This window comes from Dermacentor andersoni, chromosome 8 (genome assembly GCF_023375885.2).
Source record: "Dermacentor andersoni chromosome 8, qqDerAnde1_hic_scaffold, whole genome shotgun sequence".
NCBI classification, from domain to species: Eukaryota; Metazoa; Arthropoda; class Arachnida; order Ixodida; family Ixodidae; genus Dermacentor; species Dermacentor andersoni.
Genome location: NC_092821.1, coordinates 114,995,628 through 115,008,617, shown reverse-complemented (window position 1 = coordinate 115,008,617; position 12,990 = coordinate 114,995,628).

Below are 12,990 nucleotides of genomic sequence, written 5' to 3'. Positions count from 1 at the left end.
CAGTGTTCTGTGTTTAGTAGCAGAGCAGCTTCTCTTTGCCCACTGTCAATAATCTGTTCCTTATCCAGGGTCCCTGTGAAGTGCCCACTTTTAGGACGCAATGTGCTTGCCATGCACGCATGCATTTTTAGCTCATAAAGAGATCTATTACCCCTCGCCTCAAGCTGCTCGTAGCTGATCTTACCCAATGCACACTTGCAAAGCACTGTTAATACCAGTGAAACCAGATTAGTGGAGCTGCTGCTTCGTGTTTTCTTCGTCCACTCAATCCTCCTTAGTTAGAATGAGCAGTTCTTTGCACAAACAGAATGATTATGCATTTGGTTATGCATAGCCTGCATATTAGGACCTGAATAAAGAAAAATCAGGCATCCACCCGTTCGTTGCAATTGCTACAGAGGAAACCCATACGGGTTCCTCGAAAGAAAAGCTTCATAGTTGAAGAAAAATTCCTCCTGGTCCGGGACTGGAACCCGGGACCACCGCCTTTCCGGGGCAGCCGCTCTACCCTCTGAGCTAACCAGGCGGCTTCAGGTTTCAGCAGCAAAAGGCCACTGCAGGGCAAGAAGTGCATAAAAGCAAGGGTGGCTATAACCACATATGTCGCGCGAAATGACGAAGGCCACTGAGTGCGCAGGCAGTTTACTTCATATCCAACAAGGAATTTCACCATATACATTAGAGTCGCTATACTGAAGTGATGAATTATGATTTGTTATGAGAATGCAACTAAAATGCATTCACAGCTTAACTTAATAGCTTCTCGCGCCGTAAAACCCAATATATCTTCATAATTATAAAACTGAAACGAGACTCTTGTTAAATATTGCCACAAGAGGCGTCACTCCACACACGGTAAACGTTTCATTCGTCAGGTTAAAAGCGAGAAATGCACATCAAAGGAAAACATGCGGTGAACATTGTTTCCGATACAGCAATGCTTTAGGGGCCACAAATGCGACGTGTATGACATGATGAGAGTTGTTCTCAGTAAATTAGCAATTACAGTTATACCCAGACCAGGGGCCGAGAGAGTAACCGACTCTCCCATCTTGTGGTGCCAATTTTCCCCGCAAGAGACCTTCAAAATGGTTGACCTTCAAAAATGACCTTCAAATGAGACCTCTAAAATGGTTGAAAAAGACCAATATGTATTCAACGTACTCATACGCACAAATACTGAGATTTACCAAATGAAAGGCATCGCACGAGATACCGTCGAAAATACTCGACTTCGGCCACTGCTATGAGGCTTTAAGCTTGGAACCTGTAAAACGCCCGTTCTAGGAAGCAAAAAATTCCTCGCTGTTATATAGCACGCAAGGAAGTGGTCTATTTTGGCCTGACGTATACACAAAATACGCTTTGATTTGTGACCACCGACAACTTGGCTCGAAGCCCATTTGGAGCTCCGACGCAGACTGCTTTGCTGGCATTTCTATTATTGATATTTGACACTGATCATGTCGCCACACGCCGTCCTTTAGCAACGGATTTTAGCCATGGAACTCGAAAACAATTGGGGAAAACTCCTAAACATCTTTAGCGCATAATTATCAAATTAGCCTAAGATGCACTCCCTGCACATGCTCCAGCAGACGCCAAATCTAACCTCCATAGTGAGCTGACATCGCTTTTGTAGCTCATGTTTGAGTGCGATTGAGCGCTTCAACAAGCTGACAGACTATTTGCGCGACTAGGCGAAAGCCCCCTTCGAAACTTCGATACGATCGTCTCACGTATGCGGAAACATTTTTCTGTGGTGTGAATAAAAATATCCTGACTTACATACTAAATTTCTTATGACCAGGGTTACGTGTTTGATGCTTCAGCTAAACGGGGTGTAAAATGAATGAAATTAATTTACACAACGTGTATTTCAAGTTATCTCGAATAACATACGCAACCATCCGCTCAACATTGAGATCATTCTTAGTGAACTGTGTCGTGTTACACACGTGGTAACACTGCGCTACATTCCCAGGCACGTACGGCAAAGATGCGAGCTACGAAAAAGCTGATCCACAAAACAACGCGCGGCGCACACGAATATGAACCACTGCAAGCATCACCATTTTTCTGGACAGACAACACAGTCCCTCTTTCGCGCTGCATCAGGATAGCTATGGAGGAAAATCAGGGTTATCCCAATCACCACCGGCGCTTTCTGAACTCGGCGTAAGGGTTTCATTACTCAACGTGGATCCGCCAATACCGGGACAACTTCTACATCTACGGCGACGGTGATATGGTGTTAGATAAGCACTGTGATAGCGAACACAAAACTGCACATGGTCAAATTGCTGTATTGAGCGCGCTGTACGCCGCGCAAGCATTTCCCAGTGATCTCATCCGCCTGCACTAAGCAACTGAGCGTAGAAAACGTGAAGAGGCTCAGCATTGACTCGACTCCCAGAGCGCAAGGAAACATTTCTAGGAGACAGGGGAGACATTAGGCATCGACTGCGCGTGCCAGAAACATCTGCAGGCTTTTTATCGGCAAGCCTGTGCGTACACGCATGTGACATAAATAAATTAACAATATCGGTGTTGCTCATTGCAAACCTCATGGTGGTTCACACGCATCTGCAAACGTGGTGTTTATATGTGAAGTAACGTTTAGATTAGTGGGTGTCATGTGCACTTTTCAGGGGACTCCGCACATGCGCGCTCGATGCACCATTTCTCCGTAATGCGTAATCCTCATCTCCTGTTTACACCCTTTCCACTTTAGCAAACCGCGAAGTGCCGGTTCCGCTGGACCGTTCCACAAGTTATCGCCGCCTTCCTATTGGATAAACTTTTTTCTTCGTGTAGTAAAAGCAGCGTATAACACCCAAATAGGACAAAATAAAAAAAGACCTTGCGGCCAGCTACAAAACATCCCCGGCTGTTTCAACCTGTGAAGGTCGATGTGCAGCGAAGCAGTTGCCCGCCTTAGAAAAGCACGATCGACGTCACACGACGATATGCAAGCACCAGTACCGCGAGCAACGTACGTCCCGCGCAAACGCACGCGTGCGGAAGTGCAGCATGCATGCTAGTTCCTCTATGTCCTCCGCCAAGTGCATGTGCCTTATTTACTTAACTCAATTTAGAAAGTGACTTGCGTCAGAGAATTTGTATGTTCTGATTTTACCACCAGCTGCAGACACGATAGTTTTGTATGACAATTCGAATATACGCGAAAACCTATTTTGTTACATGGAAACTCTTAGAAAAAGCCAATTTCCAGCTGTCGTTTCAGAGGAGTCTGAGAGGAAAGCGCCGTGAGGAGGTGGTGCGGTTCACGGACAGTGTTTGCCATAATGTCGATTATGCTCGCAGCACACGTTATACGAAAGACGCGACGATTAAAGCTCGCTAGCATCGAGGACAGATACATTGTGCGCTTACGTACGTCACGCCCATTGACGTGTGCCTAATCCCCGCATACATAGTCGTTCTCCTAGGACCACCTTCAAGCGCAATTGCGTAAGTGCGCCTTACACAAAAGCCGCAGAATTCACAGCTTCAGACTGTGCTTGTAATATACGAGAATAACGGCATCGTCACGTGATGTAATCTTATGACGTCGTCATGTGATATGCGACGTCATGCGATCACGTCATTGTCAAGGGATGATGTCTACTAACGTAGTCCTGTAATGCCTTTGCTAGAAAAAACCCACTGTGCGCTATGCGATTCCATTCACTGTCTCCTGGTTCGACCCTCCTTTTTTGTGAGCAACAAGGACGCTGAAAGAAAACAACTGAACCAAGTAGGGGCTAACAGCTTCGCCGTAAAACTTAGGGCGAATTTTTCGCACTTTCTCTTTACCAGCGCATCTATATCTTTTCCCGCGCGTGGTGGATATTCAACGATTTTTGCGACTGAAGCTTCAACCATCTCGTGTAAATCGCTTTCGGTGCGTTCTTGTCTGCTTGCCTGTAATCTTTTCCTTTCTTTCTTTCTTTCGAAAGCAGCATCACCACGAGACTGCCGCTATAGCAATCAGGGTGGCGCAAGGTCACCCACTCTCGGTCGGTGTCTTAACCTGCAGAGCAACTCTGCCGCCAAAGCAGCACATGAAATCGCGCAGCCCGCCAGGTAGACCCCAAAGTACAGATCAAACGACTCCGCTCCAGGGTCGTGGTTCATCACCGGCGAGGGGACGCGTCTTCGGTGAGGGACAGCCAGGCCATGCTCCGCTATGGCGAAGAATATCCGACGGTGCTGATATCTGCGCATGTGGGTGGAACACAATTAGGAACGTCTTCAAAAGCAGCAAGTGACGTTGAAGTGCTCCGCGACTTAACACCTGATCATTCGCCACTTCAGCTGAGAAAGAAAAAAAGCAGAAAACAATACCTTATGGTTTCATCACACGCTTACTTATAAATTAAAAAAGCAGAAAACAATACTGTATGGTTTCATTACACGCTTACTTATAAATTTAAGCCTCCAAACAGGAGCGAGGATTTTTCCGACATGGCAAGTTGGTCTTAAAACCATCACGCCTCTTCCTGCATTTACTTGCAGACCTCACAAGTAGATTATTCATTACATGGGACATGCATTACGCACGTAAAACTTGGCAAATTCTTATTCTTCAAACTGTGAATAGATCCCACGCTTCACCTAGCGCGGGTTACTGGCACCTGATTTCATGTTGGTCGCCACACGGTCTTTAGACTTATGGTACAATGCTAACTCTTACACATTGCAACGAAGGCTTGGTACAAATTACAACGTAACTAAACGTTCAGCTTCGTAATTATTGTAAATGTTATTGACGACCTCTATATCAATACTTCAAAATACGGTTGTCTCCACGAAGACACGTTACCTTATTTTTGTTGTTCATTTCTTCGTCATTTGATTAATTCTCCACTATCTCATTGCTCAACAGTGGCGTCAGAAGCATGAAAGCACATACCAATTTACAATGCTTCCACTGTGGATGAATATCATCCGCTTGAGAGATGCGTGATTTGTTATTTCTTTTGGGTGTAGCGCCCAGCGCATTCACCTATAAAGCGCGCTAAGTTGTGAGTTTAATAAATGCTGCCACACAATCTCACCCCTACCACAGCTTGTGCCGCATTCTATAAAATATTATTGTATTTTGAGCGCCAAAACCACCATCTAATGATGATACACGTCGTAGAGGGGAACGCCGGATTTTTTTTTTCTTTTGTGAATTCCTGGAGATAATTACCATGCACCTAACTCCGACAGTAAAAGAATAATTTTACATTTCGCACCATCCAACCCTGAAAATTAGGCCAATGAGGTTCGGATCGAAAGCGAAATCTCGGAATTCAAGCAATGAACTGTATGCTCAATCCGGTATTCGAATTAAGTGGTAAAACTGACGTGGTATATGTCCGCCGATACAAAAGTCGCTATACGCGCCTTTACATGTGCATTGTATCTCTCATTATGAGCGGTTTCTTTTGTGGAGCCCCTGGCGCCAAGGTAGATCTAATGTTAGAGGATCACACGCAAAATATAAACTGAGATGTACATCGACATTGGCGTAATAGCAATATTGACCCAAAATTCAGAACACACTTCTCCCACGTACGCTAAAACACTTTTACATAGCTCATACATATCTAATCTCTTCACACGAAAGAGTAAAAGTTGTGTCCAACGAACACGCACACCTAGCCAATGAAACTTGCAGATGATATTCCTCTTACTGGTTAACGACAAATTATTGTCAAATTACTGTCAAAGCACAAGGTCACGGAATCGAATCTCGGCCGCGGCGACAGCATTTAGACGGGAGCAAAATGCAGAACCGCGCGTGTGCCTTGCATTGGCTGAACGTGAAAAAAACCCATACGTCGAAAATTAATTCAGTCATCCACTATAAGCCGCGCCTTTAATCAGACGGTGGTTTTGGCACATGGTATCCCGAAACTTATTTTTTTTTATTTTCCAATGATCTCGCATGATAATGCGGTTGTTGTGAAATGTCGGAGATGCTGCGTGTTATGAAATGCGACATCTCACAGCATGGAGGCTTCGTCTGTGTAACATCCACCGCACGGTGGTTATGAAAATTACCAATAGCAAAAGTGAGCAAAAGAACTCTCACCTAGCGGGATGTAGCCAATGGATGGCAAACAGTTGCGGATGTGTGAAGAGGTCGTCGCTGGGGGCGAGGCCCCACTGTGATGCGGCCGATATCTCTTGGTCGCTGCACGCCGACAACACCACGTGGCTACCCGCCTGCGCTTTTGCGTAACAGGGCGAAATTTCTGCAGGGGTGTAAATGAGTTCCGCGCAATCCAGCAGCGATCGTCTTAAAAATGGAAATAATCCATCATACCTGGGTGCTGAGACAGACAGGAAGGTCTCTGTGCAAAGATCACTGTAACACGGAGCTAATGCGCAAGTTTTTAGGTGCAGCTGCAGTTCCCCGAATGTCCTAATGGCAGCCGAGAAACTGGGGAGAACGCGAATAGCTGTTATGCTGGTCTGCACGTAATTTCCTAGAAAAAACATGCCGAGCATCCACGACACCACTGCCAGACTGCGGTAGGAGGGCGCCTGTGCCTCAGGTATTGTGTGACACCGACCGAAAAACGTGCCAACCATAAACAAGAGAAAAGCCGGCAGCGTTAGCGAAGTTCGCCCACGGAACAGAACGTGGCTCCGTGTATACAGACAGAGTGCGACAATTGCACCAACTAAGGCGAGAGCTATAAGAAATTCCAGAAACGACCTTGAAGATACGGGGAAAGCCATGTGAAAGTCTTTTCGTCTTCTAGTGTAAAAACAACAACGTACGGGTGAATAATAGCCGTGCTTAAAGAGCACCTTTTCCATCATACCGTCCGTGGTTACCGGAAGTAATACAAAGTCTATAGATTTGTTAATAAGGGATCGCCAGCCTGAGACTTCCATCACGTTGACGGTGTTGTTCAACGCCCTATATGCATCCATCATCGCCAGGATTTCGGGATTTGCATTAATGTCTCCTTTTACACTACGACGAACTTGCACGGCCGCTCGGTATATCCGACCTTTGGGAAATTTATCACGCGATGCTGCTTCGCCAGCGAAAAGGCTGGACGCTGTGACATTGACGCGCTGTCCACATCTCCGGTAACGGTCAGCAGGGGCGTTGATGCCTCGAGAAGTGACGCTCACCACATTGCAGAGCGCCTCCGTAGAAAAAAGTCGCAGAGTACGATTGTGCTCGTCCGAAGAGATAATAAACCTAAGGTGATCGTCCTCCCATGACTTCATAATTTTTCTTGCATGCGACTGACGGATACTCGATACGAAGGGCAGATATACTATCCTCGGTAAAACCGTAAAGTCATAGTTCTGGGTTTTCAATAAACCGCAATCTTGTTTATGGTCGTCGGCGTAAAACTCGCATTTTATGGCGCGGCGCGAGAGCGACACAAATTTTACAGCAGTCGGCAACTCATTCACGCGAGGATAAAAGCGTTCCGTGTCGGAGTTGGCGAGCACCAAGACCGTGCGCTCCCCCGTCACCTTCGACGCCGCCATTACGCTGATCATATTCGAGTGAATTTGAGCAGCGGTTAGCGACACCAAATCAAACATCATCATCAACAGAACTATGGAGAAGAGCTTCCAACGAAGTCTCATTACGTTCATCGCGTATTAAAGTTGTATGCAGGGCGCCTTTCAATCCGTCACAGTTGATTTTCCTTAGACCTTTATATCCTGCTGCTGGAGTGGCTACTTCAGCCGAAGCAAAGGTGGCTACTTGTTGCGCTGGATCAACGAAATAAGCACTCTCATAAAACAAGCTCCTTTAAGATGATTTATAAATGTCTCGCTTTTCACTGGAATGAAAATAGTGCAGCTTGCTTCACGTAAATAAATGGCCGCGAGAAATTATGCTCGAACCAGTATGTCTTAGAAGGCGACACCCTTAAGCTAGACAGATTGCTCACTTCATCAATCTTCACTCGATGCCTGCGCCTTTTCCCATCTGCCAGAGCGAACGTTCTACCGTCGACTGCCAGAAGACACAGCAAAAGATGCATGTACTTCGCAATACGCAGGGCGTGTACCTCTTGTAATAACACAGAGTGGCTCGCAGCTTAGCGCCTCCAAGCAGAGTTTCCAAGCGCAGGTAAAAATTATCTAGATACAGCAGCACGCCCGTTGCAACTTCTCAGAAGTGACACCACCGCCATATCATGGCATATCAGGATGGAATATATACTCGAGCTATTTTCAATCCCCTAAAAGCTCCCAGAGACTCATCAAACATCTAGGCACTTCTTGCATGTTTACGAAAAACGTTGAAAACACGAGAACTGTTGCCAGCCTAGGCGTTCCCCGGACTGCAAAAATTTGCATACGGCGTGAATACGCCGCAGATAAGATGGCTGGTTTCATGCATAATAAATGTACCTGGAGCTCCTCCGCCACAAAGAGCGCAGACCCACTGTAACAGCTCTTTCTAGTGCTTTCTTTTCGTTTCTTTTATTTTTTCCTTTATAGAAAACAGGCTTTAGTTATCAGGGTTGCGGAATGACGACTGATTTTGACTGTGTCCACACGTTGTCGTTGTGGAACGCTCATCAGTGCATTTTCGCGACTTTTACGCGGCCCCTGCATTTCGATAGAGGCAAACTGCAACAAATATTGTGTCCTTACATTTAGGTACAATTGAAAGAACCTCCAGTGGTCAAAATTAAGACAGAGTCCCGCGCCACGGCGTGCCTCATGATCAGAGATCATGGTTCTTTGTCCTAAAAAGTCATAATCTAACTTATTGTAATGTGCTCTCAAGTTGGACGCTTCGCACTGCCGATATATCGCTCGCTAATATTGCATATAACACAACAGGCTAAGTACTCTTGATTTATTTACCGTGTTCTTTTTGAGCACTGTTTTTTTTCTTTGTTTTTGTCGTTTCGATTCACATCGTGCTACCTTCGGATGGGGCCCTCTTACTCGCCTCCATAGGGCTCCGAGATCTCGCGCACAGTCACATGAGCGCTGTCAATGGCTAGTGGCGTGAGTGAAAACACAGTTACGTAAGGCAAAGTGTGGCTTTCTGAAAACGAAATAATAATCTCTCAGTAGAAGAGACAAATCGCTGACCTTTTTTTTTTTTTTGAGATAGTCACAGTATTCAACCTGGCACTTCCCATGACGCAGCGCGCAATGCGTATGCGGGGGTGGGGTGGTCTAGGCGTGAATCAGTGTTCTTTCTGACCAGAAGTTTTTGCACTTGTAGGCGGCAGGCGTCTTATTCCGGTCCGGTATCTGCGAAAACCGGGGAATGAGTTAACAGGTGAACGAAAAAAAGGAGGCAGACGGTGAGTTGTCAGTCAACGAATAATGCCATAACTAGTAAATATTTCCATTTCAATTCGTTCATATTGTTACGGAACTGTATTTGTGATGTCGAAGGTGCGAGCAGTGTGAAGACTACGACCGTGATTAGAGGCTAGCGCGTGCTGCTGCCTCTTGGCCAAGTGCTTTTCTTGCTGTTCACAATTTTATTAGAGAGACAAAAAGAGTACCTTGCTGATTTTCTACAATTATCCATAGTTTCTATTATTTAATTCCTTTACGATAAATTATTTTATCAAAATTCTTACCAATACTTTCATTGCAAGTCTAAATTACAGTTCTATCGTTCCACGCTCCACTATTCAAATCTAGTTTCTCTATACTTCCAAACTTACGGAAAACCGCCTGCTTCTTGGCCAATCCCCCATAGTGGGTACGCGCCACTGTCTGGGAAACAAGACAAGACAAGACAAGTGCGGCGTATTTCCTTTTAAATATACTTGTATATAACTTTTCGTTTGCGTCTTCCTACGTAACATATCTGGTGGAGGTGGACGTTCCCTGTACCTCGCCGCGGAGCTTAGCAGTGGACGTACGTCGAGCCTTCCTTCATGGCTCCCGGCGACGACAACTCGATTCAGCCGGCTCCGACACCTGCTGCCGCTTCGACTACCTACATCGCTCTCCCCGCTCCCCGTGATCCTAGCGTATTGTCGGGTAAAGATGGGGAAGACGTCGAGGACCGGATCAGCCTGTACGAACACGCCAGCCGCAATAACCGGTGGGACCCTACTATTATCATGCTCGCCAACGTAGTCTTTTACCTCCGTGACAAACCTCGAGTTTGGTTTCGGACGCACGAAGATGAGCTCACCAGTTGGGATTGGAACACGGTGTGGCTGAGAGCCCGTGTCGTGGCCACTTCTGTTTATGTAGCTTCCCATCGCTTCGGATGAGGCCATGTTGTTTTGGAAATGCCCAGTTGTCCGTGTGTTTGTACTCTTAAAGCGCAGGAAGTAATGACCGGGAATGTGGAATGCTTGCAAATCAGATGTGTTCATATTTTATGGTATTGTTTGGGATGAGTCGGGTATTTTGTACGCCATGTGTAGCTAGAAACGTGTTGCTTTGGTTTGTAATGCCGCCCATTCACTACTTTCGCCCCCCTTCGACTTTACACACAGTATTCCTACAAGGTCTAACCACCAATATACACATGCGTGTAATTTTTTCATGTGACGCCGTCCCTTGCAGCTTCGTACGAGAACTACACTTCGTACGAACTACTTCGTACGAGAACTACACACAAAAATACCGGAACGAGCATTGTGAGGAGCAAAATGAACATTTCCTCACTTACAAGGCGTCTTGCGTCCCCTCTATGAAATTGCACGTCGCACAATATTCGATGGATGCTTGTGCAGATCGTTCCCAATCACTTGTACTAAATAAAATGATCCTGTACTAGAAACGCGCACGGTTGAGCAGCAGAAGCACAAGAACAAGAAAGGAAAATGCCCCGCCGATTGGCGCAGCCGGCCCAACGCGTGCTACATAGCGTTCAAAACGCGCGTGCCCAAAACCGAAACCGGAAGATGCGCTACACCGCTTGGTGCGCTACGGTCAATTCGGCCGTTGGACTCTATGTGAGTGTTTGCTGTTGTTGAATGTATTTCTCCGTGGTTTGACTGCCAAACGAGCACCGTGCGGCCAAATCGAATGTGCGCGCCTGTCTATGGTGATGACTGGACAGCACGCGGCATACGTTCACGTGTACTTGGGCCAAGCGCGCCGCTGTTCACGTTTCATTTGACTCTCATAGTGTATCTGGCTTCAGTCTGCCATTTCATTGGGATCCGAAGTCTAGTCACCCGCGTTCCAAGAAACATTCACATAATAAGACAGGTCCGTCTTGGAATGCGCAATTCGCGCCGGAATGTACGCGCGTAAAGAGGGTGCACCAATTCCTACCATAATCGTTGTCGGTGCATATGCGCCACCCCTTCGATTGGAGGCAACTGCACGCATTTATGCACAATCTCTTGCGGCGCGGCTACACAAAAACAGCCTCCAAGTGGTATGCAGTGCAGGGGCATCGATCGTGCACGTGATCACGTGCGAACGCAATTAAAGTTTTTTTGCAGAAAGACTGCCACATGTGTACCTGCGCTACGAGGCGCAGTGAGGCGTAGCCGCTGCTAGTTCCTTGTAGTACTGTATATAGTCGTGTAAGGGCCCCTGTCGTCGAAGGGCCGCACTCCCACTTCGGAGGGCAAAATTTCCGGAAAAAAAACAATCGAAACATCCCGCCGGAAAGCGAAGTTAGTTCCGTTACCGCTAGATGACGCCAGCTCCATTTGTGTCGACGCCGCGCGCAATTATTTGATTGTGTGGCCCACCGTGCCAGCGTTGTTCGTGCTGTTTCCACGCAGATAGACGGCATTTTAACTCAAGGTGAAGGGGCCCTGTTTGGGTCAGCGCTGATCAGGGACGATGGGCCGGCATCTGAGGTTGTTCACTCCAGCGTTGTGTCATTTGCGCCTCTCTTACCCTCTGCTACACTTGTGAAAACAGTACGAACCTCTAGCGGGCCATAATCGGCTTGATTCGTGTAGGGACCGCTGCTAGCCAACATTCCTGAACAAAAAAATGCAGATCCCACGCACTGTGGGAATCAATGTAAGTGAAACTTCCTGTCCTGATTCTTTGATTGACGGTAATTAGCACTGATGTTGACGGCGAATTTTAATTTCTTGAACGTTTTGTCCAACACGAGAGTGGTGAGTTGATGTTAAACGTCACCTTGCGTCCACCACTGCTGTTTGTCTGCGTAGTACGCAAAACACAAAGGGAGAGGTGTTTCCTTGAGGCGTTGTTGTGCGCCATAATTCATAACCTCTGGGATGGTTAAGCATTGTCATTGCCTCGCGTGGCATATCATATCGTGGCAGAAGCATTAAACTTGAATTTAATTACGGGGCTGTACGTGCCAAAACCACAATTGGATTATGAGGCAGGCCGTTGTGGCGCACTCCGGATTAATTTTATCACCATGGTGTTCTTTAAAGTGTCCCTAATCCAAAGTTCGCGAGCGTTTTTTATTTGGCCCCGTTGAAATGCGGCTGGCGCGGTCGGGGTCAAATCCGCGACCTCGAGCAATGCCATAGCCGCAAAGCTACAACGGCGGGCACTGAAATGTTGATTGGACGGGCGACTGCTTGCTTCCGTTGTGTCGCCTAGACCCTGCGGTGCGCTTTAATTATTGCGGCTCTGCTTCTGCACGCCCTGCGTAAGTTGTCCGCTAGACATATATGCATGGTTTTATTTTTTCAGAAATAGCAAGAACGCACCGTACCGCTCCTTGAACTTAAGTTTATCGAACGTTTCCTTGCCTACTCACGTCACCATTTTCCTCCCCCCCCCCCCTTCTATTTGTGTGGAAGCTGCTAGCGAGAGTGGTCAGGCTGTTATTCACTTGTTTCGCGAATGCTTCGGTTCTATCCGTTTCAATTTTCTTGCGGCAACCTATCCTGAAGTACATATGCAGTACATACATAAAGTACATAGATATGTGTGTGCGTGTGTGTGTGCGTGCGCGCGCAGGGTTTTTTACGCAACTTAACATGTCAATGAGAAAATTGTAGGCCGACAAGAAAAACTTCCTATACAGCTTTCTGTTGCTCAATACGTGCCACATAAAAGTAT